General features: G+C 38.5%; 1 protein-coding gene and 1 pseudogene across 1 annotated transcript in view; one reads left to right on the forward strand and one right to left on the reverse strand.

The window, feature by feature from the left end:
- The window catches only part of LOC143394213 (uncharacterized), a 71,663-nt gene that overhangs the window by 8,146 nt on the left and 37,355 nt on the right, over positions 1 to 26,162 (forward strand). The gene's annotated exons all lie outside the window — the stretch shown is intronic.
- LOC143394212 (cytochrome c oxidase subunit 7A2, mitochondrial pseudogene) lies at positions 12,751 to 12,983 on the reverse strand (annotated as a pseudogene).

Consider the following 26,162-nt stretch of genomic DNA (forward strand, 5'->3'; position numbering starts at 1 on the left):
ATTTTTTGTGTATGTGTTCATGAGCAATAAATGGTCTGTCATTTCTTCTTTTCTTGTAATGTTTCTGATTTTGGTATGGGGTGATACTGGTCTTCCAGAATAAGTTAAGAAATATTCTCTCTGCTTTTGTCTTCTGAAATATCTTGTAAATATTTGTTATGATTTCTTCCTTAATGTTGGGAAAAATTTACTACTGAATCCATCTGGGCCTGGTGCTTTCTGTTTTGGAAAGTTATCAATTATTGATTTAATTCTTTAATAAATAAAATTCTATTAAGATTGTTTTTTTCCTTGTGTGAATTTTAGCAGATTGTGTCTTTCAAGAAATTGGTTTATATTGATTATCAAATATATGAGCATAAAGACATTCATAATATTCCTTTATTACCTCTTTGATGTGCATGGGATCCATACGGATGTTCCCATCTTTCATTTATATTATTAGAAACTTGTGGCCTTTTAATTTTTTCTCAGTTAGCCTGAATAGGCAGGTGTATTGATTTTATTGATCTTCTCCAAGAACCAACTTTTGGTAACACTGTTTTCCTCCCATTTCCTGTTTTCAATTTCATTGATTTGATTTATGCTCTAATTTTTATTATCTTCTGCTTATTTTGTGTTTAATTTATTTATTCTTCTTTTTCTGTTTTTCTAAGGTGGAAGCTAAGATGGTTAATCTTAGATCTTTCTTTCTCATATATATATATATATTATATGTGTATATATATATATATATATATATATATATATATACTCTCTCTCTCTCTATATATATATATATATTCAATGCTGTACATTTACTTCTAATCACTGCTTTGGCAGCATACCACAACTTTTGATAAGCTTTTGTTTTCATTTAGTTTAAAATATTTTAAATTTTCTCTTGATATTTCTTTCTTGACTCATGTATTAATTGGAAATTTTATTGTAGGTATTGGTGGTGTTCCTTCCCAGTCATGTTTAGGCTCAGTGGTTGAGTGCTTACTTAGCAGACAGGAAATCCTCAGTTCAATCCTCACCACTGTTAAAAGAAAAAACATTTTCAGTAATTAAATAAAACCAACCATTTTCAGCGCTGGGGTTTGAATTCAGCACCTTATATATGCTAGGCAAGTACTCTATCACTGAGCTCTACCCCTAGCCTAGATGTATGTTTTTTAATATCTATGTATTTGGGGATTATCCAACTATCATTATGTGGTCTGTCTTGGTGACTCTTCCATTTGAGTTTAAGAGGAACATATATTCTGAAGCTATTAAAAGTGGTAGTCTACCTTTTTCCCCACATCCTCATCAACACTTAATGTTGTTTGTCTTCATAATAGCTGCCATTCTGACTGGAGTGTCACGAAATCTAGTAGTTTTGATTTTGATTTTGAGTAGTTTTGATCTGCATTTCTCTAATTGCTAGTGATGATGAACATTTTTTCATGTATTTGTTGATTGATTGTATATCATCTTCTGAGAAGTGTCTGTTCAGGTCCTTGGCCCATTTATTCACTGGGACATTTGTTTTTTTGATGCTTAGGTTTTGAGTATTTTATATACCCTAGAGATTAGTACTCTATCTGATGTGTGAGGGGTAAAGATTTGCTCCCAAGATGTAGGCTCTCTATTCACCTCACAGATTGTTTCTTTTGCTGAGAAGAAACGTTTTAGTTTAAGTCCATCCCATTTATTGATTCTTGATTTTAATTCTTATGCCTCGGGAGTCTTATTAAGGAAGTTGGGGCCTAATCCCACATGATGGAGATCATGTATGAAGACACGAATTAGTGTGAATATACTTTGTATATACAACCAGAGATGAAAAATTGTGCACTATATGTGTAGTAAGAATTGTAATGCATTCTGCTGTCATATATAAATAAAAAAAGAAGTAGTCTATAGATGTCATTTTTACCCAGTTGCTGGATGGTTGGTGTCATTGAATTCAACTATGTTCTTACTGATTTTTCTCTCCATTTTTGATAGAAGGGTATTGTAGTCCCCAGTTAAGACAGTGGACTTATATTTTCTTTTGAAGTATTATCAGTTTTTGCCTCATATATTTTGATGCTCTGTTTTTAAGTACATATACTGTAGGATCATTATGTCTTTCTGGAGAAATAACCCCTTCATCATTATGTAATGCTACTTTTTACTCGTGATAAATTTCCTCTCTTTGATGGCTATTTCATTTTAAGTAAATATAGCTATTTCCACTTTCTTTTGATTAGTGTTAGCATAGTATATATTTCTCTACCAATTTACTCTTAATCTATACATGTCCTTACATTTAGAGTGGGGTTTTTTCAGACAATATATAGTTGGATCTTGTTTTTTTATCCACCCTGACAGTTTCTATCTTTTCATTTTTGCATTTAGACCATTGACAAAGTGATTATTGAAGCAGTTAGATTAACATATACCAAATTTTTTAACATATACCAGGTTGTTACAGTTTTCTATTTAAAAAAAAATTTAGGGAGGCTGGGGTTGTGGCTCAGCAGTAGAACGCTCACCTAGCATGTGCGAGGCCCTGGGTTCGATCCTCAGCACCACATAAAAATAAGTAAATAAAATAAAAGTATTGTATCCAACTACAACTAAAAAATAAATATTTAAAAAATTTTTTTGGTTGTGATAGACCTTTATTTTGTTTATATGTAGTGCTGAGAATCGAACCCATGTCTCACACAACAGGCAAGTGCACTACCACTGAGCCCCAGCCCCAGCCCCCAGTTTTCGATTTTTTGTCCTTGTTATTTATTTATTTGCCTTTCATTCTCTTGGTGCCTTTTATAGTCTTAACTGAGTATTTTATATGTTCCATTTTTATCACTTTTTTTTTTACATATTTTTAGAGGTTGCTCTAGAGTTTGCAGTGTACATTCACAGCTGATCCAAGCCCACATAACACTATAATACCATTTCATGGGAGATGTGCATATCCTATGATAATTAAATAACCCTAATATCTCCCTCTCATCTCTTGTATCATTATTATCATTCATATTACCTATATATGAGCATATAATTAAGTTTACATATGTAATATATATAGAATACATGACTGGATATAGTGTTCCACTATTTTTTAAATAACTTTTTGTTATTTTATTTTTAAACCCTTATTTATTTATTTATTTATTTTTATATGGTGCTGAGGATTGAACCCAGTGCCTCACACATTGGCACTCTGCTATTGAGCCACAACCCCAGCCCCATGTTCCATTATTTTTAACAAACTATTTTCTAATATATCAGTTAAGAATAAGAAAAAGTTTTACATTAAAAATGCTTTTTAACTTTGGAAGTAGGTATAGTAAAAAGGAAATATATCAGTTTTATTACTTTTATTTGGTTGTTTTTCTTTTCATTTTTTATATTTGTTCTAATTAGTTATACATGACAGTAGAATGCATTTTGACACATTGTGCAAACATGGAGCTCAACTTCTCCTTCCTGTTGCTGAACATGGTATAGAGTCACTGTGATAATGTCATCATACATGTATACAGGGTAATATTTGTCTCATTCCACCATCCTTCCCATCCCCACACCTCCTCTTCTCCCCTCACTCCCCTCTGCACAATTGAAAGTTCCTTCATTCTTCCCTATCCAACCACTCCCATTAGGGATTAGCATCCACTTATTAGAGAAAACATTTGGCCTTTGGTTTATTTGGTTTGGCTTATTTTGCTTAGCTTGATATTCTCCAGCTCCATCCATTTACCTGCAATGCCATAATCTCATTCTTATTTAAGGCTGAGTAATATTTCACTGTACATATGTACCACATTTTCTTTATCCATTCATCTGTTGAAGAGCATTGATAACTGGGTGGTTCCATTCCAAGTTTTCTGAGGAATCTCCATACTGCTTTCCAGAGTAGTTGCACCAATTTGCTGCCCCACAGCAATGTATGAGTGTACCTTTTTCCTGGCATCCTTGGCAACACTTGTTGTTGCTTATATTCTTGATAATTGCCATTCTGACTGAAGTGAGATGAAATATTAGAGTAGTTTTGATTTGCATTTCTCTAATTGATAGAGATTGATGAACATTTTTTCATATGTTTGTTGATCGATTATGTTTCTTCTGTTCAGTTCCTTAGCCCATTTGTTGACTGGGTTATTTGTTTTTTTTTTTTTGTTTGTTTGTTTTTGAGTTCTATATATCCTGGAGATTTGTGCTCTGAGATAGTGTAAAGATTTTCTCCTGTTCTGTAGGCTCTTTCTTCATGTTATTGATTCTTTCCTTTCTTGAGAAGAAGCTTTTTAGTTTGAATCTGTCCCATTTATTGATTTTTTATTTCACTTCTTGCACTTTAGGAGTCTGATTAAGGAAGTCAGTTTCTAAGCTGACATGGTGGAGATTTTGTCCTACTTTTTCCTCTATTAGGCACAATGTCTCCATTCTAGTGCCTAAGTCTTTGATCTACTTGAGTTGATTTTTGTGCAGGATGTAAGATAGACATTTAATTTCATTTTGCTACATATGGATTTCCAGTTTTCCCATCACCATTTGTTGAAGAGGCTATTTTTCTCCAATGTGTTTTTTGGTGCCTTTATCTAATATGAGATAAATGTATTTATGTGGGCTTTTCTCTGTATCTTCTATTCTGTACCATTGGTCTACATGTCTGTTTTGGTGCCAATACCATGCTGTTTTTGTTACCATAGCTCTGTAGTATAATTCAAGGACTGGTATTATGATTCATCTCACTTCACTTTCCTTGCTAAGGATTTCTTTAGCTATTCTGAATTTTCTAAATGAATTTCATTACTTTTTTCTATGTTCTTCATAGAAATAGAAGAAGCAGAAACATGTACAGCCATTTTGTCGATATTAATTCTATCTATCCAAGAGCATGTGAGATCTTTCCATATTTTAAGGCCTTCTTCAATTTTTTTCTTTAGTTCTCTGTAGTTTTCATTGTAGAAGTCTTTCACCTCTTTTGTTAGGTTGATTCCCAAGTATTAAGAGGTGCTCTATTTTGTCAAATGATTTTTCTGCATCTACTGAGATGAGCATATGATTCTCATCTTTAAGTCTATTGATGTGATGAATTATGTTTATTGATTTCCATATGTTGAACTAACCTTGCATCCCTGGGATGAACACCACTTGATCATGGTGCATTATCTTTTTAATATGTTTTTTAATTTGCCAGAATTTTATTGAGAATTTTCTCATGTTTGTTCATCAGAGATATTGGTCTGAAGTTTTCTTTCCTTGATGTGTATTTGTCTGGTTTGATATCAGGGTGATATTAGCCTGGTAGAATGAGTTCGGAAGGGTTCCTTCCTTTTCTATTTCATGGTATAATTTGAGAAGTTTTGTGTTAATTCTCTGAAGGTCTTGTAGAACCCAGCTGAGAGTCTGTCTGTTCCAGGGTTTTTCTTGGTTGGAAGGATTTTGATAGCATCTTCTATTTCATTGATTGAAATTGATCTTTTTAGGGGCTGGGGATGTGGCTCAAGCGGTAGCACGCTCGCCTGGCATGCATGCGGCCCAGGTTTGATCCTCAGCACCACATACAAACAAGGATGTTGTGTCTGCCGAAAACTAAAAAATAAATATTACAAATTCTCTCTCTCTCTTTAAAAAAAAAGAAAGAAATTGATCTTTTTAAATTGTGTATGTCCTCTTGATTTAGTCTGGACCGTTCATACATTTCTAGAAATTTGTCAATGTCTTTGAGATTTTCTATTTTATTGAAGTATAAGTTTTCAAAATAGTTTCTAATTATCTTCTGTATTTCAGTAGTGTCTGTCTTGACAGACATGTTATCCCATATTTCTTGAAATTTCTGTTCATGATTTTTTACCATCTTTTCTGTATGGTCAACTTTATTTTCAAGAGTATATATTTTGTCTTCATTGCCTGAGGTTCTGTCTTCCAAGTGGTCTAGATTGTTGGTGATGCTTTCTATTGAATTTATAATTTGGTTTAGTGATTCCTTTATTTCCTTTTTCATCATGGATTTTAGTAATTTGAGTTTTCTCTCTCTTTGCTAGTGTAGCTAAGTGTTTATCAATCTAATTTATTTTTCAAAGAACCAATTTTTAGTTTGTCAACTTTTTGAATTGTTTCTTTTGTTTCAATTTCATTGATTTCAGCTCTCATTTTAATTCTTTCCTGTCTTCTATTGCTTTTGGTGTTGATTTGTTCTTTTTTTTCCCCTAGGACTTTGAGATGTAATGTCAAGTCATTTTATTTGTTGGCTTTTTATTATTTTGATGAATGAGCTCAATGCTTTGAACTTTTCTCTTAGCACTGCCTTCATAGTGCCTTATAGATTTTGATATGTTGTATCAGTGTTCTCACATACCTCTAAGTATTTTTTTTTTATTTCCTCGCTAATGTCTTCTGCTCTTCATTTGTCATTCAATAGCATGTTACTTAATCTCCAGGTGTTGGAGTAGCTTCTATTTTTTATTTTATCGTTGATTTATAGTTTTATTTCATTATGATCTGATAGAATGCAGGGTTGTATTTCTATTTTTTTAATTTGCTAAGAGTTACTTTGTGCCATATGGTCTATTTTAGAGAAAATAGAGAAAAAAGTGTATTTGCTCAATGATGGATGAAATTCTCTTTTATATGTCCATCAAGTCTAAATTATTGATTGTAATATTTAATTCTACAGTTTTTTTGTTTAGTTTTTGTTTGGAAGATGTATCCAATGGTGAATATTAAAGTCACCCAGTATTATTGTGTTATGGTCTATTTGATTTTTGAAATTGAGAAGGATTTGTTTGATGTAGGTAAATGCTCCATTGTTTGGGGCACATATATTTATAATTGTTATGCCTTGTTAATTTATGATTTCATTAAGCAATATGAAATGTCCTTCTGACTAACTTTGGCTTGAAGTCCACTTTATCTGATATGAATATGGAAACCCCTGCTTGTTTATACAGTCCATGTGAGTGATATGTTTTTTCCCATTCTTTTACCTTCAGTCTGTGGGTGTCTTTTCCTAAGTGGCGAGTCCCTTGAAGACAGCATATTGTTGGGTCTTTTTTTAAAAAATACAATCTGCTAGTCTATGTCTTTTGATTGATGAGTTTAGGCCATAAACATTCAGAGTTATTATGGAGATACGATTTGTATTTCTGGTTATTTTTGGTTTAGTTTTGGCTTTTAACTTGACTTAGTTTCTCCTTTGATTGACTTTTCCTTTAGTGTAGTTCCTCCCTTTGCTTATTTTTTTTTCATTTCCTCCTCATGGAATATTTTGCTGAGAATGTTCTTTAGTGCAGACTTTCTGGTTTTAAATTCTTTTAATTTTTATTTATTATGAAATGTTTTTATTTCATCTTCAAATCTGAACTTTATTTTGCTGTATATTAAATTTTCAGTTGGCGTCCATTTTCTTTTAGAGCTTGGTATATGTTATTCTAGGACCTCCTGGCATTGAGAGTCTGCATTGAGAAATCAGCTGAGATCTGAATTGGTTTCCCCATTTGTAATTTGATTTTTTTCTCTCTCAGCCTTTAAAATTATATCCTTATTTTGTATGTTAGTCATTCTCATTGTAATGTTTCTTGGTGTGGGTCTCTAATTTTGTACATTTGGGGTCCTATCAGCCTCTTTTAGTTGATTTTCCATTTCAATCTTTTTTAAAAAAATATTTTTTTAGTTGGTGATAGACCTTTATTTTATTTATTTATATGTGGTGCTGAGACTCAAACCCAGTTCCTCAAACATGCCAGGAAAGTGTGCTACCACTGAGCCCCAGCCCCAGTCCCTTCATTTTAATCTTTAGATTTGGGGATTTTTCTGTTATTATGTCACTGAAAAGATTGTGCATTCCTTTGGTTTGCATCTCTATATTGACTATTCCAACAAATCTTACATTTGGTCTTTTCATGTTATCCCATATTTCTTGAAATTTCTGTTCATGATTTTTTACTGTCTTTTCTGTATGGTCAACTTTATTTTCAAGAGTATATATTTTGTCTTCATTGCCTGAGGATCTGTCTTCCAAGTGGTCTAGACTGTTGGTGATGCTTTCTATTGAATTTATAATTTGGTTTAGTGATTCCTTTATTTCGAGGATTTCTGCTTGTTTTTTTCCACAATCTCTCTTTATTGAAGTTATCTTTCACTTCCTGTATTTTCGCTTTGATTTCACTCCTTGTACTATCCTTTACTTCACAAATTAATTTAACTATGTATATTCTAAACTCCTCTAACATTTCCTCTACTGTGTTGTCTATGGATTTTATTGTTGGAACATCTTGGTTTGTTTGAGGCACTTTGTTCCCTTGTTTTTTTCATATTGTTTGTGTGTCTTCCCATCTAGAGGTTTGGATCTGAGGCAGTACAATTTCTACCCTGTAGTCTTTTTTTTTTAACTTATTTTTCAGTTGTAGTTGGACACAATACCTTCATTTTTTTATTTTTATGTGGTGCTGAGGATTGAACCCAGGGCCTCGCACGTGCCAGGCAAGCGCTCTACCACTGAGCTACAACCCCAGCTTGTACCCTGTAGTCTTATAGTGTCCCTGAAGGCTTCCAATACCTCACCTTTAAGGGGGAGACCAATATTAATAGCACCCAGTGTAAATAATATACAACTTTAAACCAAATACCTTCTATTAAGGTGTCTGCAGTTTTATCACAATAAACAGAAATGATGTGTTCAATTATGTAATGAAAACAGTAAGTTTGCTAAAAGGGTTTACCATTTCAAGTGATGAACAAAGAGAGGACAGAGGTAGCATAGGATGTGATGTTTAAGAGGGAGAAGGAGAGAAGATAGAAGTAAAAAATTATAAGAATGAAGGAGGAATTAATAGAGGTTGACTGTTAGCTTGAGAGAAGTGAGAAAGAAAGAGAATCTAGGGAGACACATAAGTGAGTTAAAAATTTTTTAAAGTAAAAACATAAGAGTTCACAGCCAAACTGTAATATACTATTCAGACATCCCACTCCTTAATAAATTAATGCATGCAAAATATTTGGATTTTAAGATGGTAGAGATGTGAGAGGGATAGGGGGAAGGAGTCTCTATGAAAAATTGACTGATTGCTTTCTTTGGCTTTCAAAAATTTTCTCTGCTGCCGGGGTCCTGCCACAGCAGGGTCCAGGGCATACTGAAGGATGAGTGGCATTAGCACAAAGGAAGAGACAAGGAGTCATTCCATTGGAGCAATCTGAGAGAGAGAGAGAGAGAGAGAGAATGCTCTAATGCAGCTTTCTCTGGGTCATCTTTTATTTTGCAATTTTTCTCATCATTATGGATTCAGAATACATCAATGATTTTACAATTTCTAGATTTTGCCAAGATGTGACATTTTCTTAACAATCATTATGGGTATAGAAAAATGTGTCATCAATTTGCATTTTTCTAGGATGTGACATTTCCTTATCACTTATTATGGGTACAAAACCATTAATAAAATGTATCACTCATTTACATTTTTCAGATTTTCCCAAGATGTACTATTTTGTTATAAACAGATGCCAAACTACATAACCAGGCTCTAAGTCGCCCAACCTATCATTAACCTTTAAGTTTAAAGTACATCTGTATTAAGATCCCCATCTAAAGAAGTCCCCTTAAATCTTATACTTAATATATACTAAAGTCTATAAACTATTCTTAAAGCACCTTAAGGACCCATACGGCTAAAAACTTAAGAATTCTAAACTTGGAGCTGGGGTTGTAGCTCAGCGGTAGAGCACTCGCCTGGAACGGGCAAGGCTCTGAATTCAATCCTCAGCACCACATAAATATAAATAAATAAAATGAAAAGTATTGTATCCAACTATAAAAAAGAATATATAAAAAAAGAATTCTAAACTTAAGAATCTAAATAAAATGATATTTCTAATATTATTCTAAAAAATGTATCTTATAAAGCTACTTTAATTAGTTCCTACATTTACTCTCATAAAACTGGTTGAGCTGCTTTCTTAAAGAGTTTTTTTGTTTCTTAGTCAAGGTACACAAGTTCTTATATCTTTGTAATCTCTCTCACTGAAAGGCAAGTTCTGAACATTTACCACCAATATTAACTATGCTCATCATAAGTACCTATGTGAGGTAAAAGAGGATTTATAGAAAAGGCGGGGGGCAGAATGTATCTTTATTTGCCTTAACTTTCCTAAGTGTATATCATAACTTAACCTTAATCAAAATAAACTACATATGGTGGGCTTTGTGCAATAAGCATAATAATTAGGCTTTCTAAGAGGCCAGAAATATGGGCTTGGGCTCTTAGTTGATATAATCAATGTGGTGCCTAAAGTTCTCATGACCTTTTGGAGAATGATTGTTTTTCATTATCAGTTTTGTCCTCAATGTGCTGAGATAGTAGAACAGCCTTCTATTTTGTCCTCTATATGCTGAGAAGTAGTAGAATAGCCTTCAAGGCATGAATTACTTGTTATATTCTAGCTATCTGAAATTTAATTTGGTTTGGCACTAATGCCAAAATGCTTCCTGTCAGGAATATGAGCATGAAAATAAAAAGTCCCAATTACATAAAAAAGTTTTGTTTTCCCACCAGTGCAGTTTTCCCAGCACTTATCCTCACTGTGACCTTGTCAAGACAATGGGATGGGGAGCACCTTCACCACTCGGTTTCCCTTCTCTGCCAATAGGTGAGGTTGTCTGGATTTTCCAGTTGGCTGGGTGAGCCGATAGCAAGATGCTCTCATGCCCTCTTCTAGTCTTTCCACCCATTGTAGCCGGCCTCTTCTGTCCCTGTGTACTTTAGGACTCATTAAGCTGGAGAGAGCCTGATTTTCTCCAACCTGTACTCCCCCACCCCACACCACCCCCAAACTACCCCCAGTCTCCAGCTTTCCACAGGCTTGCCAGGCCCAGACTGGCCCACACAGTCTCAGCTGCAATCTGATGGACCCGGGCTTCAGATTCTCCAGGATTCATCTTGCTGCAGTCCCAAGATATCAATGGCATTCTAACTTGCAGAGAGACCACCAGGGATGTGCTCACACAAAGGAGCAACTCTGCAAAGAGGCAGCGAGATGGCAGCCACTAGCACACCCAGCAGGAGGACCTCAGGTGCAACCAGACCTGCAAATACCCCAACAATATATCTCCAGGCCCTGGCTGGGGTACTCAGACTGAGGCAGTCATGCCCCAAGATGGCAGCAGTGGCAGTGACAAACCTGCAGGCCCCTTGACCCTGGATTCTCAGGCCCTGGCTGGTGTCCCAAGATGGCAGTGGCCATGTGTAACCAAACCTGCAGGTTTCTGACAATGGATTTCCAGGCAACAATGGGCAGTGGGCAGTCTGTGGGTGGTCTGCAGGCAAATGGTGGGTGCTTGGCAGGTGGATGTTGGGTGGCAGATAATCTATTTGGCTATTTCTTAACAGCTGGTACCAAATTCAACAATGAAGCACATGCACAGCCCTTAGAAAAGATGGAAATTTTAATAATGCTAGTGCAAATTGCTGAACCTTCAATGCATTGAAATTGTTCCCTAATTTATGATTCTCTTCCTCACCGAGAATCAGTTCTTTGGCCCACTATAGTTTGGATTTCATTTAGTGTGCTTTTAGCTATAGGGAGGTTTCATGTATATGGCTCTTGTCATCTTCCTCTATTCTTTACTTTCTGGTACAATACATGCTGGTAACTTGGACAGGAGAGAAAAAGAATGCCTCCTAAAATTTTACATTTCCATTAATATCCTCTTTAAGTGGTAGACCCAGAATGTATATAGTTAATTCTTCAGTCATGCCATTATGTTTCTCCTGGGTCACTGCCCAAATTGGGCATGGTTGATAGGTTCCTTGTCAAGGTATAACATGGTGAAGAAGATGGTGGGGCATTTTTAATAACTAGAACTACAACATTAATTTTCATAGGCTGAACCAGGGATATATGGATGCTGACAAGGGAGAGCTAAGGTATGATTAATGCCATCAATCCTCTAGAAAGGAATTAGTGGCAGCTATTTTGAGGGGAGGGACAAAGGGAAGTTTCTTGCTGGATTTCATGGCCAATAAGTAAATCAAAGTACTTCATTTTTTTTTATTTATTGATTCATTTTAGTTGTTGATGGACCTTTGTTCTTTATTTATATGTGGTGCTGAGAATTGAACCCAGTGCCTCACACATTTGAGGTGAATGCTCTACCACTGAGCCACAACCCCAGCCACTCAAATACTTCATTTTTAATTTGCATATTTTTACTAAAGGTCTTTGATTGGAAAATTATTTATTTTGCATGTTTGTCAACCATAGATGTATTGAAATGGAAAAGAAAAACATGCTGTTTAAAAAAAATTCCTAAGATTTTTTTTTTTGGTGTGTGTGTGTGTGTGTGTGTGTGTGTGTGTTAATATCTGAGTTTCAGTGATGAAAAGAAACCATTTTTTAAAAAATCAATCTTTGTGGGCTGAGGTTGTGGCTCAGAAGTAGAACACTCACCTAGCAGGTGCGAGGCCCTGGGTTTGATCCTCAGCACCACATAAAAATAAATAAATAAAATAAAGGTATTGTGTCCAATTACAACTAAAACATAAATATTAAAAAACAACAACAAAAAATCAGTCTTTGTGTTCTAAGATCTTGTAAAAACATAATCCCATTTTAGATTAAATTTAATTTAAATTAAATTTAAATTTTTTTTCAGGGTAAAGATTGCTTTATTGGTGCCAGTTAGTACAAGTCAATAAATACTGATCCCCAAAGAAGAGCTCAGTTATTTATCAGACTACTGATCCACAGAGAACTGAATTAAAATGAACCGAATGATTACTGAGATGTCAGCAGTCAATCTTGCTTCTTGGGAAATGAAGCCATGGCCAACTGATACATGGCATAACCTGTTCCACCAACTGTAAGAATCATGGTGGCTCTATACAGCAGGGCATCAGCTGCTCCACCCTTTAGATGCGCTGGAATTCCATTATCGTCCTGAAACAGCTTTTGTTTCTTTGGAACATTATTTTCAAAATGTGTGAAGCAGTGCTAATGGTCCTTTGGGCAATCTGATTCCGAAGCATCTTGCCTCATTTACTGCCCACCAACCGCAGCAACTGAATGCTGAGATCGAAAATCCGATGTTAAAATTTTTTAACAATGGGGGGGGAAAAAAAGAAAAAGTTTTAAATGTTTACTTAGTCCTTCTTTGTTGTGCTTTAAGAGATCCGAGTTTCAGACTTATATTATTTTCTTTCTTCCTGAAAAACTTCTTTTAACATTTTGTCATTTTATTCCAACGAATTCCATCAATTTTGTGTGTCTGAGAAAGTCTTTATTACAGCTGTATTACTGAGGGATAATTTCACAGGATACAGATTTCCAGATTGATTTGGGTTTTTTTCTTTTTCCCTCCTCAACACTTTCAGTCAGTCAACATCTCTCAATCTCTCTCTCTCTCTCTCTCTCTCTCTCTCTCTCTCTCTCTCTCTCCTTCCCACTTCTCTCCCCACTCCCTCTCTCTCCAGTCTTTTTTCCAGAACCAGGCATTGAACTCAGGGTGCACAAATGCTAGGCAGCTGCTCTACCACCAAGCCATGCCCCCGCCCCCCTTTTTATTATTTTTATTTTGAGACATTGTCTCACTGGAATCCTTCTGCCTCAACCAGCTAGCTGGGATTATAGGCATGTGCCACCACGCCTAGCTCAAGTATAGTTAAGGTGTTTTCCCCCCTATGGCTTCCCTCAGGATTTTTTTTTTTTTTAGTTTGTTGTTGTTGTTGTTTAATACCTTTATTTTTATTTATTTATTTTTATGTGATGCTGAGTGTGGAACCAAAGGCCTCAAGCATGCTAGGCAAGCACTCTACCGCTGAGCCACAACCCCAGCCCAGGATTTTTTTTTCTTTAACTTTGTTTTTCTGTTGTTTGAAAATGATATGCCTAATTACAGGTTTGTTTCCTTTGGCGTTTATCCTGTTTAGTGTTCTCTGAGCTTCCTAGAACCATAGTCTGGCATTTGACATTAATTTAGAGGAAATCATCAAGTCATTATTGTATGAATAATTTCTCCTGTTCCTTTTTTTCTCTGTATATAGATTGTATCTTTTGTACATAAAAATTGTACATATCAATGGAGTATTGTGATGTTTAAATACATGTACACATTTTATAACTGAGTTAAACATATATATCTACTCAAATATTTATCAATTCTTTATGGAAAAAAATTCAAAATCCTTTTAGATTTTTAAAAAAATATTTATTCTTAAGTTTTAGATCGACACAGTATCCTTATTTTACATTTATGTGGTGCTGAGGCTCAAACCCAGTGCCTTGTGCTTGCTAGGCGAGCACTCTACTACTGAGCCACAATCCCAGCCCCTTATTTTAGATTTTTGAAATATAAAGTACACAATTGCTATCTATAATCACACCATTGCACAATAACACAATAGAACTTTTTACCCATCTAACTACAATTTAGTGCCCTTTTACCAATATTTCCCCACCCTCCTCTCTCTCCTACTCTCTCCATCCTCTATTTTTTTTACACAATACCTTTATTTTATTTGTTTATATGTGGTGCTGAGGATCAAACCCAGTGCCTCACATGTGCTAGGTGAATGCTCTACTGCTAAGCCACAACCCCAGCCTCCTGTTCTATTTTTAATATTTTTTTTAGTTGTAGTTGGACAAAATACCTTTATTTATTTATTTATTTATTTACTTTATGTGGTGCTGAGGATCGAACCCAGGACCTCGCACATGCTAGGCGAGCACTCTGCCACTGAGCCACAACCCAGCCCCTCTATTTGTTTTTATGGTTGTTGTTTTTGATTGGTTTGCTTCATTCTTTATTCTTTAATTTTTCAGCTTTGGAAGTTTCTGTTGATATATCATCAAACCGAGACATTGTGTATCTTCTTTACTAATTAGTCCATCAAAGGCATTCTTCACATGGTGAGAGATAGGGGTTTAATTTCATTTTGTTTTATATGAACTTCCAGTTTTCCCAACACCATTTGTTGAAGAGGCTATCTTTTCTCCGATGCATGTTTTTGGCACCTTTGTCTAATATAAAATAATTGTAATTTTGTGGGTTAGTCTCTGTGTCCTCTATTTTGTACCATTGGTCTATCAGTCTGTTTTTGTGCCAATACCACGCTGTTTTTGTTACTATTGCTCTGCAGTATAGTTTAAGGTCTGGTATAGTAATGCCACCTGTTTCACTCTTCCTGCTAAGGATTGCTTTAGTTATTCTGGATCTCTTATTTTTCCAGATGAATTTCATGATTGCTTTTAATATTTCTATGAGGAATGCCATTGGGATTTTGATCAGAATTGCATTAAATCTGTATAGTACTTTTGGTAGTATGTTCATTTTGATAATATTAATTCTGCCTATCCAAGAGCAAGGTAGATCTTTCCATATTCTAAGGTCTTCTTTGATTTCTTTCTTTAGAGTTCTGTAGTTTTCATTGTATACATCTTTCCCCTCTTTTGTTAAGTTGATTCCAAAGTATCTTGATTTGTCACTGATACACAGAAATTCCTTTGATTTATGGGTGTTGATTGTATATCCTGCTACTTTCTGAATTCATTAATTCTAGAAGTTTTAGTTTCATTACTGCTAGAAGTTTTCTGGTGGAGCTTTTTAGGTCTTCTAGGTATAGAATCATATCATTATCAAATAGTGCTGATTTAAGTTCTTCTTTTCCTATACATATCCCTTTAATTTCTTTTATCTGTCTAATTGCCCTGGCCAGTGTCTCAAGAACTGTGTTAAATAGAAGTGGTGAAAGAGGGCATCTCTGTCTTGTTCCAGTTTTAGAGGGAATGTCTTCAATTTTTCTCCATTTAGAATGATGTTGGTCTGAGACTTAGTGTAGATAGCCTTTATGATGTTGAGATATGCTCCTGTTATCCCTAGTTTTTCTAGTGTTTTGAACATGTAAAGGTGCTGTATTTTGTCAAATATTTTTTCTGCATCTGTTGAGATGATCATATGATTCTTATCTTTGAGTCTATTGATGTGATGAGTTACATTTATTCATTTCTGTATGTTGAACCAACCTTGCATCCCTGGGATGAATCCCACTTGATCATGGTGCACTATCTTTTTGATATGTTTTTGTATTTGATTTGCCAGAATTTTATTGAGAATTTTTGCATCTATATTCATTAGAGATATTGGTCTAAAGTTTTATTTCTTTGATGTGTCTTGTCTTTGCCTGGTTTTGGGATCAGGGTTGATATTGGCCTCATAGAATGAGTTTGGAAGTGTTGCCTCTTTTTCTATTTCCTTAAATAAATTGAAGAGTATTGGCATTAGTTCTTCTTTAAAGGTCTTGTAGAGCTTGGCTCTGTATCCATCCAGTCCTGGGCTTTCTTGGTTGGTAAGCTTTTGATGGCATCTTCTATTTATCACTTGATATTGGTCTGTTTAAATTGTGTACATCTTCCTGATTCAATCTGGGCAAATTGTATGACTTAAGAAATTTGGATCAAGGGCCTAGGAATTAAAACAGAGACTCTGCGTCTAATAGAAGAAAAAGTAGGCCCTAATCTTCATCATGTGGGCCCCAACTTCCTTAATAAGACTCTTATAGCACAAGAATTAAAACCAAGAATCAATAACTGGGATGGACTCAAACTAAAAAGTTTCTTCTCTGCAAAAGAAACAATCTCTGAGGTGAATAGAGAGCCTACATCCTGGGAGCAAATTTTTACCCCTCACACATCAGGTAGAGCACTAATCTCTAGGGTACATGAAGAACTCAAAAAGCTAAACACTGAAAAAACAAATAACCCAATCAACAAATGGGCCAAAGACCTGAATAGACACTTCTCTACAATCAATCAACAAATATATGAAAACATGCTCATCATCACTAGAAATTAGAGAAATGCAAATCAAAATTACTCTAAGATATCATCTCACTCCAGTCAGAATGGCAGCTCTTATGAAGACAGACAACAATAAGTGTTGGCAAGGATGTGGGGAAAAAGGTACACTCATACATTGCTGGTGGGACTGCAAATTGGTGCAGCCAATATGGAAAGCAGTATGGAGATTCCTTGGAAACCTGGAAATCGAACCACCCTTTGACCCAGCTATCCCTCTCCTCAGTCTATACCCAAAGAACTTAAAAACAGCATATTACAGGGACACAGCCACATCAATGTTTATAGCAGCACAATTCACAATAGCTAAACTGTGGAGCCAACCTAGATGTCCTTCAGTGGATGAATGGATAAAAAAAAAAAAATGTGGCATATGTACACAATGGAATTTTACTCAGCAATAAAAGAGAATAAAATCATGGCATTTGCAGGTAAATGGATGGTGTTGGAGAAGATAATGCTAAGTGAAGCTAGCCAATCCCAAAAAAACAAAATGCTGAATGTTTTCTTTGATATAAGGAGGCTGATTCATAGTGGGGTAGGGAGGGGGAGTGCCAGGTTTCTGTTCTCGCGACTAAAAGGCTCAGGGGTCACTCCGGTAAACCGGGCTAACTGGGCTGCGCAAAATAACCACACAAGAGACACAAATACCTTTTTCTTTGGGGTCGCTGTGATGGCTCCTCTGAACTTAAAGGTTGGCAGGAAGAGAGAGAGAGAAAGAGAGAGAGCTCGCGCGCGCGCACACACACACACACGCACGCGAATATTTGAATAGAAGCTATTCAAATAAGGCAAGGGGTCAGGTTTCAGGGGGCTGAGTCTATCTTCATGATGTCTGCTATAAGCAGGTTGACTGACATCTGGGTAGTCCACACCCAAGGGCACAGTAAGAGAAGGGAACACACCCAAGGCACTTCCATGGAAGATTCTACCCTAAACAGAGGTTATATTACAAAAAGGAACAGGTGAGCATAGCTCCACCCATGGGGCTGTAGCAAGACACACCCTAGACATCATCCCTGGAACCCAAGAAGGGTAGGGAAAGCTCTGCCACATTTCTGTGACTGAGCGCCTCAGCACCCAGCTGGGGAGTGTGGTCTCCCACAGGGGAGCACAGGAGAAATAGATGAACTCTAGATAGGGCAGAGGGGTGGGAGGGAAAGGGAGGAGGCAGGGGGTTAGCAAGGATGGTGAAATGTGATGGACATCATTATCCAAAGTACATGTATGGGGCTGGGGGATTGGCTCAGCTGGTAGAGTGCTTGCTTAGCATGTGTGAGGCACTGGGTTCAATTCCCAGCACCACATATAAGTAAATAAATAAAGGTCAATCAATAACTAAAAAAAAATTTAAATGTACATATATATGAAGACACGAATTGGTGTCAATATACTTTATATACAACCAGAGATGAGAAATTGTGCAGTATATGTATAATAAGAATTGCAATGCATCCACTGTCATTTATTTTTTAAAAAATCAATTTAAAAAAAGGCATTCTTTGTTTCTAGTAACAGAAACCATTTCTGTAGCATTTCTTTCTATTTTTTTCTTAGGATTTCTTTTTTTTTTTAATTAATTTTTATTGTAGGTTGTTCAAAACATTACATAGTTCTTGATATATCATATTTCACACTTTGATTCAAGTGGGATATGAGCTCCCATTTTTACCCCATATACAGATTGCAGAATCACTTCAGTTGCACAACCATTGATTTACATATTGCCATTCTGGAGTCTGTTGTATTCTGCTGCCTTTCCTATCCTCTACTATCCCCCCTCCCCCCTCCCCTCCCCTCTTCTCTCTCTACCCCCTCTACTGTAATTCATTTCTCCCCCTTATATTTTCCCTCCTTTCCCCTCACTTCCTCTTGTATGTAATTTTGTATACCCCTGAGGGTCTCCTTCCATTTACATGCAATTTCCCTTCTCTCTCCCTTTCCCTCCCACCCCTCATCCATGTTTAATGTTAATCTTCTTCTCATGCTCTTCGTCCCTACTCTGTTCTTAGTTACTCTCCTTATATCAAAGAAGACATTTGGCATTTGTTTTTAAGGGATTGGCTAGCTTCACTTAGCATAATCTGCTCTAATGCCATCCATTTCCCTCCAAATTCTATGATTTTGTCATTTTTTAATGCAGAGTAATACTCCATTGTGTATAAATGCCACATTTTTTTTATCCATTCGTCTATTGAAGGGCATCTAGGTTGGTTCCACAGTCTTGCTATTGTGAATTGTGCTGCTATGAACATGGATGTAGCAGTGTCCCTATAGTGTGCTCTTTTTAGGTCTTTGGGGAATAGACCGAGTAGTGGAATAGCTGGATCAAATGGTGGTTCCATTCCGAGCTTTCCAAGAAATCTCCATACTGCTTTCCAAATTGGCCGCACCAATTTGCAGTCCCACCAGCAATGTACAAGAGTACCCTTTTCCCCACATCCTCGCCAGCACTTGTTGCTGTTTGACTTCCTAATGGCTGCCAATCTTACTGGAGTGAGATGGTATCTTAGGGTGGTTTTGATTTGCATTTCTCTGACTGCTAGAGATGGTGAGCATTTTTTCATATACTTGTTGATTGATTGTATATCCTCCTCTGAGAAATTTCTGTTCAGGTCCTTGGCCCATTTGTTGATTGGGTTATTCGTTATCTCATTGTCTAATTTTTTTAGTTCTTTGTATATTCTGGATATTAGGGCTCTGTCTGAAGTGTGAGGAGTAAAGATTTGTTCCCAGGACGTAGGCTCCCTATTTACCTCTCTTATTGTTTCTTTTGCTGAGAAAAAACTTTTTAGTTTGAGTAAGTCCCATTTGTTGATTCTAGTTATTAACTGTTGTGCTATGGGTGTCCTATTGAGGAATTTGGAGCCCGACCCCACAGTATGTAGATCATAGCCAACTTTTTCTTCTATCAGACGCCATGTCTCTGATTTGATATCAAGTTCCTTGATCCACTTTGAGTTAACTTTTGTGCATGGCGAGAGAAAGGGATTCAGTTTCATTTTGTTGCATATGGATTTCCAGTTTTCCCAACACCATTTGTTGAAGATGCTATCCTTCTTCCATTGCATGCTTTTAGCCCCTTTATCAAATATAAGATAGTTGTAGTTTTGTGGATTGGTTTCTGTGTCCTCTATTCTGTACCATTGGTCCACCTGCCTGTTTTGGTACCAGTACCATGCTGTTTTTGTTACTATTGCTCTGTAGTATAGTTTGAAGTCTGGTATAGCTATACCGCCTGATTCACATTTCCTGCTTAGAATTGTTTTTGCTATTCTGGGTCTTTTATTTTTCCATATGAATTTCATGATTGCTTTCTCTATTTCTACAAGAAATGCCGTTAGGATTTTGATTGGCATTGCATTAAACCTATAGAGAACTTTTGGTAATATCGCCATTTTGATGATGTTACTTCTACCTATCCATGAACAGGGTATATTTTTCCATCTTCTAAGATCTTCTTCTATTTCTCTCTTTAGGGTTCTGTAGTTTTCATTGTATAAGTCTTTCACCTCTTTTGTTAGGTTGATTCCCAAGTATTTTATTTTCTTTGAGGATATTGTAAATGGGGTGGTTGTCCTCATTTCCATTTCAGAGGATTTGTCGCTGATATACAGGAATGCCTTTGATTTATGCGTGTTGATTTTATAGCCTGCCACTTTGCTGAATTCATTTATTAGCTCTAATAGTTTCTTTGTAGACCCTTTTGGGTCTGCTAGGTATAGAATCATGTCATCTGCAAATAGTGATAATTTGAGTTCTTCTTTTCCTATTTTTATGCCTTTAATTTCTTTCGTCTGTCTAATTGCTCTGGCCAGTGATTCGAGAACTATGTTGAACAGAAGTGGTGAGAGAGGGCATCCCTGTCTTGTTCCAGATTTTAGAGGGAATGCCTTCAGTTTTTCTCCATTCAGAATGATGCTAGCCTGAGGCTTAGCATAGATTGCTTTTACAATGTTGAGGTATGTTCCTGTTATCCCTAGTTTTTCTAGAGTTTTGAACATAAAGGGATGCTGTACTTTGTCGAATGCTTTTTCCGCATCTATCGAGATGACCATATGGTTCTTATTTTTAAGCCTGTTGATGTGGTGAATAACATTTATTGATTTCCGTATATTGAACCAACCTTGCATCCCAGGGATAAATCCTACCTGATCATGGTGCACAATTTTTTTGATATGTTTTTGTATCCGGTTCGCCAGAAGTTTATTGAGGATTTTTGCATCTAGGTTCATTAGAGATATTGGTCTGTAGTTTTCTTTCTTTGAAGTGTCTTTGTCTGGTTTAGGAATCAGGGTGATGTTGGCCTCATAGAATGAATTTGGAAGTTCTCCCTCTTTTTCTATTTCCTGAAATAGCTTGAAAAGTATTGGTATTAGTTCCTCTTTAAAGGTTTTGAAAAACTCTGCTGTATACCCATCCGGTCCTGGGCTTTTCTTAGTTGGTAGTCTTTTGATGGTATCTTCTATTTCCTCAATTGATATTGGTCTGTTTAGGTTGTCAATATCTTCCTGACTCAATCTGGGCCAATCATATGACTTAAGAAATTTATCGATGCCTTCACTATCTTCTATTTTATTGGAGTATAAGGATTCAAAATAATTTCTGATAATCTTCTGTATTTCTGAAGTGTCTGTTGTGATATTGCCTTTTTCATCCCGTATGCTGGTAATTTGAGTTCTCTCTCTTCTTCTCTTTGTTAGCGTGGCTAAGGGTCTGTCGATTTTATTTATTTTTTCAAAGAACCAACTTTTAGTTTTGTCAATTTTTTCAATTGTTTCTTTCGTTTCGATTTCATTAATTTCAGCTCTGATTTTAATTATTTCTTGTCTTCTACTTCTTTTGCTGTTGTTTTGCTCTTCTTTTTCTAGGATTTTGAGTTGAAGTATTAGATCATTTATTTGTTGGTTTTTTCTTTTTTTAAGGAATGAACTCCAAGCAATAAATTTTCCTCTTAGAACTGCTTTCAATGTGTCCCATAGATTCCGATATGTTGTGTCTGTGTTTTCATTTATCTCTAAGAATTTTTTAATTTCCTCCTTGATGTCTTCTATAACCCATTGATCATTCAGTAACCTATTGTTCATTCTCCAAGTGATGCATGATTTTTCCTTACTTCTTTTATCGTTAATTTTCAATTTCATTCCATTATGATCAGATAAGATGCATGGTATTATCTCTACTCCTTTATATTGTCTAAGAGTTGCCCTGTGACATAATATATGATCTATTTTTGAGAAGGATCCATGTGCTGCTGAGAAAAAAGTATAACTGCTTGATGTTGGGTGGTATATTCTATATATGTCAATTAAGTCTAGGTTATTAATTGTGTTATTGAGCTCTATAGTTTCCTTATTCAACTTTTGTTTGGAAGATCTGTCCAGTGGTGAGAGAGGTGTGTTGAAGTCTCCCATGATTATTGTATGGTGGTCTATTAGACTCTTGAACTTGAGAAGAGTTTGTTTGATGAACATAGCTGCACCATTGTTTGGGGCATATATATTTATGATTGTTATGTCTTGTTGGTGTATGGTTCCCTTGAGAAGTATGTAGTGTCCCTCTTTATCCCTTTTGATTAACTTTGGCTTGAAATCTATTTTATTTGATATGAGTATGGACACTCCTGCTTGTTTCCGAAGTCCATATGAGTGATATGATTTTTCCCAACCTTTCACCTTCAGTCTATGTATGTCTTTTCCTATCAAATGCGTCTCCTGAAGGCAGCATATTGTTGGGTCTTGTTTAGTGATCCATTCTGCTAGCCTGTGTCTCTTAATTGGTGAGTTTAAGCCATTAACATTCAGAGTTATTATTGAGATATGGGTTGTTCTTCCAGCCATATTTGTTTATTTATGTTACTAAACATGGTTTGTTTTCCTCTTTGATTATTCCCCCCCACCTTTACTGTACTACCTCCCGCTGTTGGTTTTCATTGATATTTTCCATTTCCTCTTCCTGTAATATTTTGCCGAGGATGTTTTGAAGAGATGGTTTTCTAGCTGCAAATTCTTTTAACTTTTGTTTATCATGGAAGGTTTTAATTTCATCTTCCATCCTGAAGCTTAATTTCGCGGGATACACAATTCTTGGTTGGAACCCATTTTCTTTCAGTGTTTGAAATATGTTATTCCAGGATCTTCTAGCTTTCAGAGTCTGTGTTGAAAGATCAGCTGTTATCCTGATTGGTTTACCCCTAAATGTAATCTGCTTCCTTTCTCTTGTAGCTTTTAAAATTCTCTCCTTATTCTGTATGTTGGGCATCTTCATTATAATGTGTCTAGGTGTGGATCTCTTATGATTTTGCACATTCGGCGTCCTGTAGGCTTCTAGGATTTGGGATTCTGTCTCATTCTTCAAGTCTGGGAAGTTTTCTCGTATTATTTCGTTGAATAGATTGCTCATTCCTTTGGTTTGGACCTCAATACCTTCCTGTATCCCCATGACTCTTAAGTTGGGTCTCTTTATGTTATCCCATATTTCTTGAATGTTCTGCTCATGGTTTCTTAACAGCTTTGCTGAGCTGTCTATGTTCTTCTCCAGTTGAAATACTTTGTCTTCATTGTCTGATGTTCTATCTTCTAAGTGTTCTACTCTGCTGGTAGTATTCTCAATTGAGTTTTTAAGTTGGTTTATTGTTTCCTGCATTTCCAGGATTTCTGTTTGTTTGTTTTTTATAACCTCTATCTCCCTGTATAATTGATCTTTAGCTTCTTGGATTTGTTTATGTAATTGATTGTCAAAGTGGTCGAAGTGGTCTTTCATTGTCTGATTTTGCTGTCTAATGTCTTCCTTGAGACTCCAGATCATCTGAAGCATGTATATCCTGAATTCTTTATCTGACATTCCATCTGCTGCAGATATTACCTCTTCTAAAGTTGAGTTGACCTGCATTGCTTGTGGTCCTTTCTTTCCTTGTCTTTTCATACTGATCGCGTTTCTTTCTACTTGGTGAAACTGTTGTGTTATTGATTTTTCCCCCTATATATTTATATTGCTCTTGTATAGCTGCAAAGTCTCCCTCGCAGGCTTTGGCGGTGGCTCTGCCCCTCCTCCAATTGAGGCAATGTGCCTACCATGCCAGGAGGCCGCTGTACCTGTACTTTCGATGGGCCTGTTCTTTCGGTGGTCACAGGTCCGCCTACCTTGCAGGCGTGAGCAGCGGCTTTGCCCCTCCGCTGACCACTAGGCCTGTTCTGTCTGTCGGTTGCAGGTCTGTCTTCCTAAAAGGCGCTGGTGGCGGTTCTGCCCCTCCCCCGACCGGGGCGATGTATCTGGCGGGCCACTGGGCCTGTTTTGTCGGTGGTCACGGTTCCGCCTACCTTGCACGCGAGTGGAGCAGCTGTGTCCCTCCGAGAGTTGCTGGGCCTGACCTGCCGGTGGGTGGCAAGTGCACCTACCTTGCAGGCGCGGGGGTGGCTCTGCCGTTCCGCGGGTCACTGGGCCTGATCTGCTGGTGAGTCGCAGGTCTGCCTACCTTGCAGGTGCCCGGTGGCTCTGCCCCTCCCCCAACTGGGGCGGGGCGATGTGTCTGGCCGGCCACTGGGCCTGTTCTGTTGGTGGTCACAGTTCAGCCTACCTAGCAGGCACGTGGGGCAGCTGTGCCCCTCCGCAGGTTTTTGGGCCTGACCTGCCGGTGGGTCGCAGGTCTGCCTACCTTGTAGGCTCGGTGGGTGGCTCTGCCGCTCTGTGTATTGCTGTGCCTGTTCTGCTGGTGGGTAGTGGGTCCACCTACCTTGCAGGCGCCCGGCGGCTCTGCCCCTCCCCCAACTGGAGCGATGTGTCTGGCGGTCCACTGGGCCTGTTTTGTCGGTGGTCACAGTTCCGCCTACCTTGCACACGCGTGGAGCAGCTGTTTCATTAGTGCCTGGGCACACTCTCCTTGTTTGCCTCCCTCAGGCCCTAAGTTTGTAGAGCTTGGGGCTGAGAACCCCCAGCAAATTTGCTTACCTTCTGGTAGCCACGCCCCCGTATCTGGTGCAAGAGACCTCAGTTTTCAGCACTGGTGGGAGCGGTAGCTGGGAGACCCGCGCCGCGCGGCTCCAGCCGGCTCCTGCGTCAGCGCCGCCTCGGCTCCCGCCGGTTCCCGTGCTGCTGCCGCGGTTCCCGCCAGCTCCGGCCGGCTCCCGCGCCGCTCCTGCTAATTTAGAATCCGCTGCGGAGGAATCTCTTTGGCCGATCTTTGGTGACTTCCCCTCTCTGCTATGGCGGGCCCCTGGCTCCTTGCAGGAGTGACCGAAGGGAGAGGTGGAACTGGCTTGTCTCTTGTCTGACACAATCTCTGGTTTTAGATCCCAGTTCGCTAATTCATAGAAGCTTGGTTAGATTTCCTTCCCTTCCTCTCAAGGGGGGGAGCCCTTTCCCAGGTCGGCAGGGCCGTTAGCAGAGCCGGAAGGGCACGGGCCTTCTGTCGGGCCAGGCGGGGACCCTTCTGGCTGCGCTGGGCCGCCGGGGGCGCCCACAGAGCCAGGCAGACGGCGCCCGCGTGGCTAAGAGCCGGGCGGGGTGACCCTTCGCAGAGCGGGCGGGCCGCCAGGAGTGCCGGGATGGTGGGAGCTGTCTGCCGGCTGGGCAGGAACCCTTCTCGACGAGCAGGGCCGCTGGGGCGCTTGTAAAGCCGGGCGGCTGCAGCCTCTTGGCTAAGAACCAGGCGGGCGGGGTGGCTGTTTGCAGAGCAAGAGCGGGATGGCTGGAGCTGTCTGCCGGCCTGGCGGGGACCCTTCTCGCCGAGCAGGGCCGCCGGGGGCGCTTGTAAAGCCGGGTGGCTGTAGCCGCGTGGCTAAGACCCAGGCGGGCGGGGTGGCTGTTTGCAGGGCAAGAGCGGGGCCGCCAGGGTAGCCGGGATGGCGGAAACTGTCTGTCGGCCGGGCAGGGACCCTTCTCGCCGAGCAGGGCCGCCGGGGGCACTTGTAAAGCCGGGCGGCTGCAGCCTCGTGGCTAAGAACCAGGCGGGCGGGGTGGCTATTTGCAGAACAAGAGCGGAATGGCGGGAGCTGTCTGCCGGCCGGGCGGGGACCCTTCTCGCCCAGCAGGGCCGCCGGGGGCCACTTGTAAAGCCTGGTGACTGCAGCCGCGTGGCTGAGAACCAGGCGGGCGGGGTGGCTGTTCGCCGAGCGAGAGCAGGGCCGCCAGGGTCGCCGGGATGGCGGGAGCTGTCTGCTGGCCGGGCGGGGACCCTTCTGCCGCGCTGTCTGGGCCGCCTGCCGCTTGCAGAAGCGGCCGGTGGCCGCGGGATTGGACTCTGAGCCCGTGCTGCCGGTCAAGTTTCACTTGTCTGGGGCAAACTGTCACGTCTAATAAACTTACTAATTCTCGGCAGGTCTCCTTTCAACGGAATTTTGCTAGAAGATCCTCAGTAG

Source organism: Callospermophilus lateralis, chromosome 3, assembly GCF_048772815.1.
Source record: "Callospermophilus lateralis isolate mCalLat2 chromosome 3, mCalLat2.hap1, whole genome shotgun sequence".
Taxonomy (NCBI): domain Eukaryota; kingdom Metazoa; phylum Chordata; class Mammalia; order Rodentia; family Sciuridae; genus Callospermophilus; species Callospermophilus lateralis.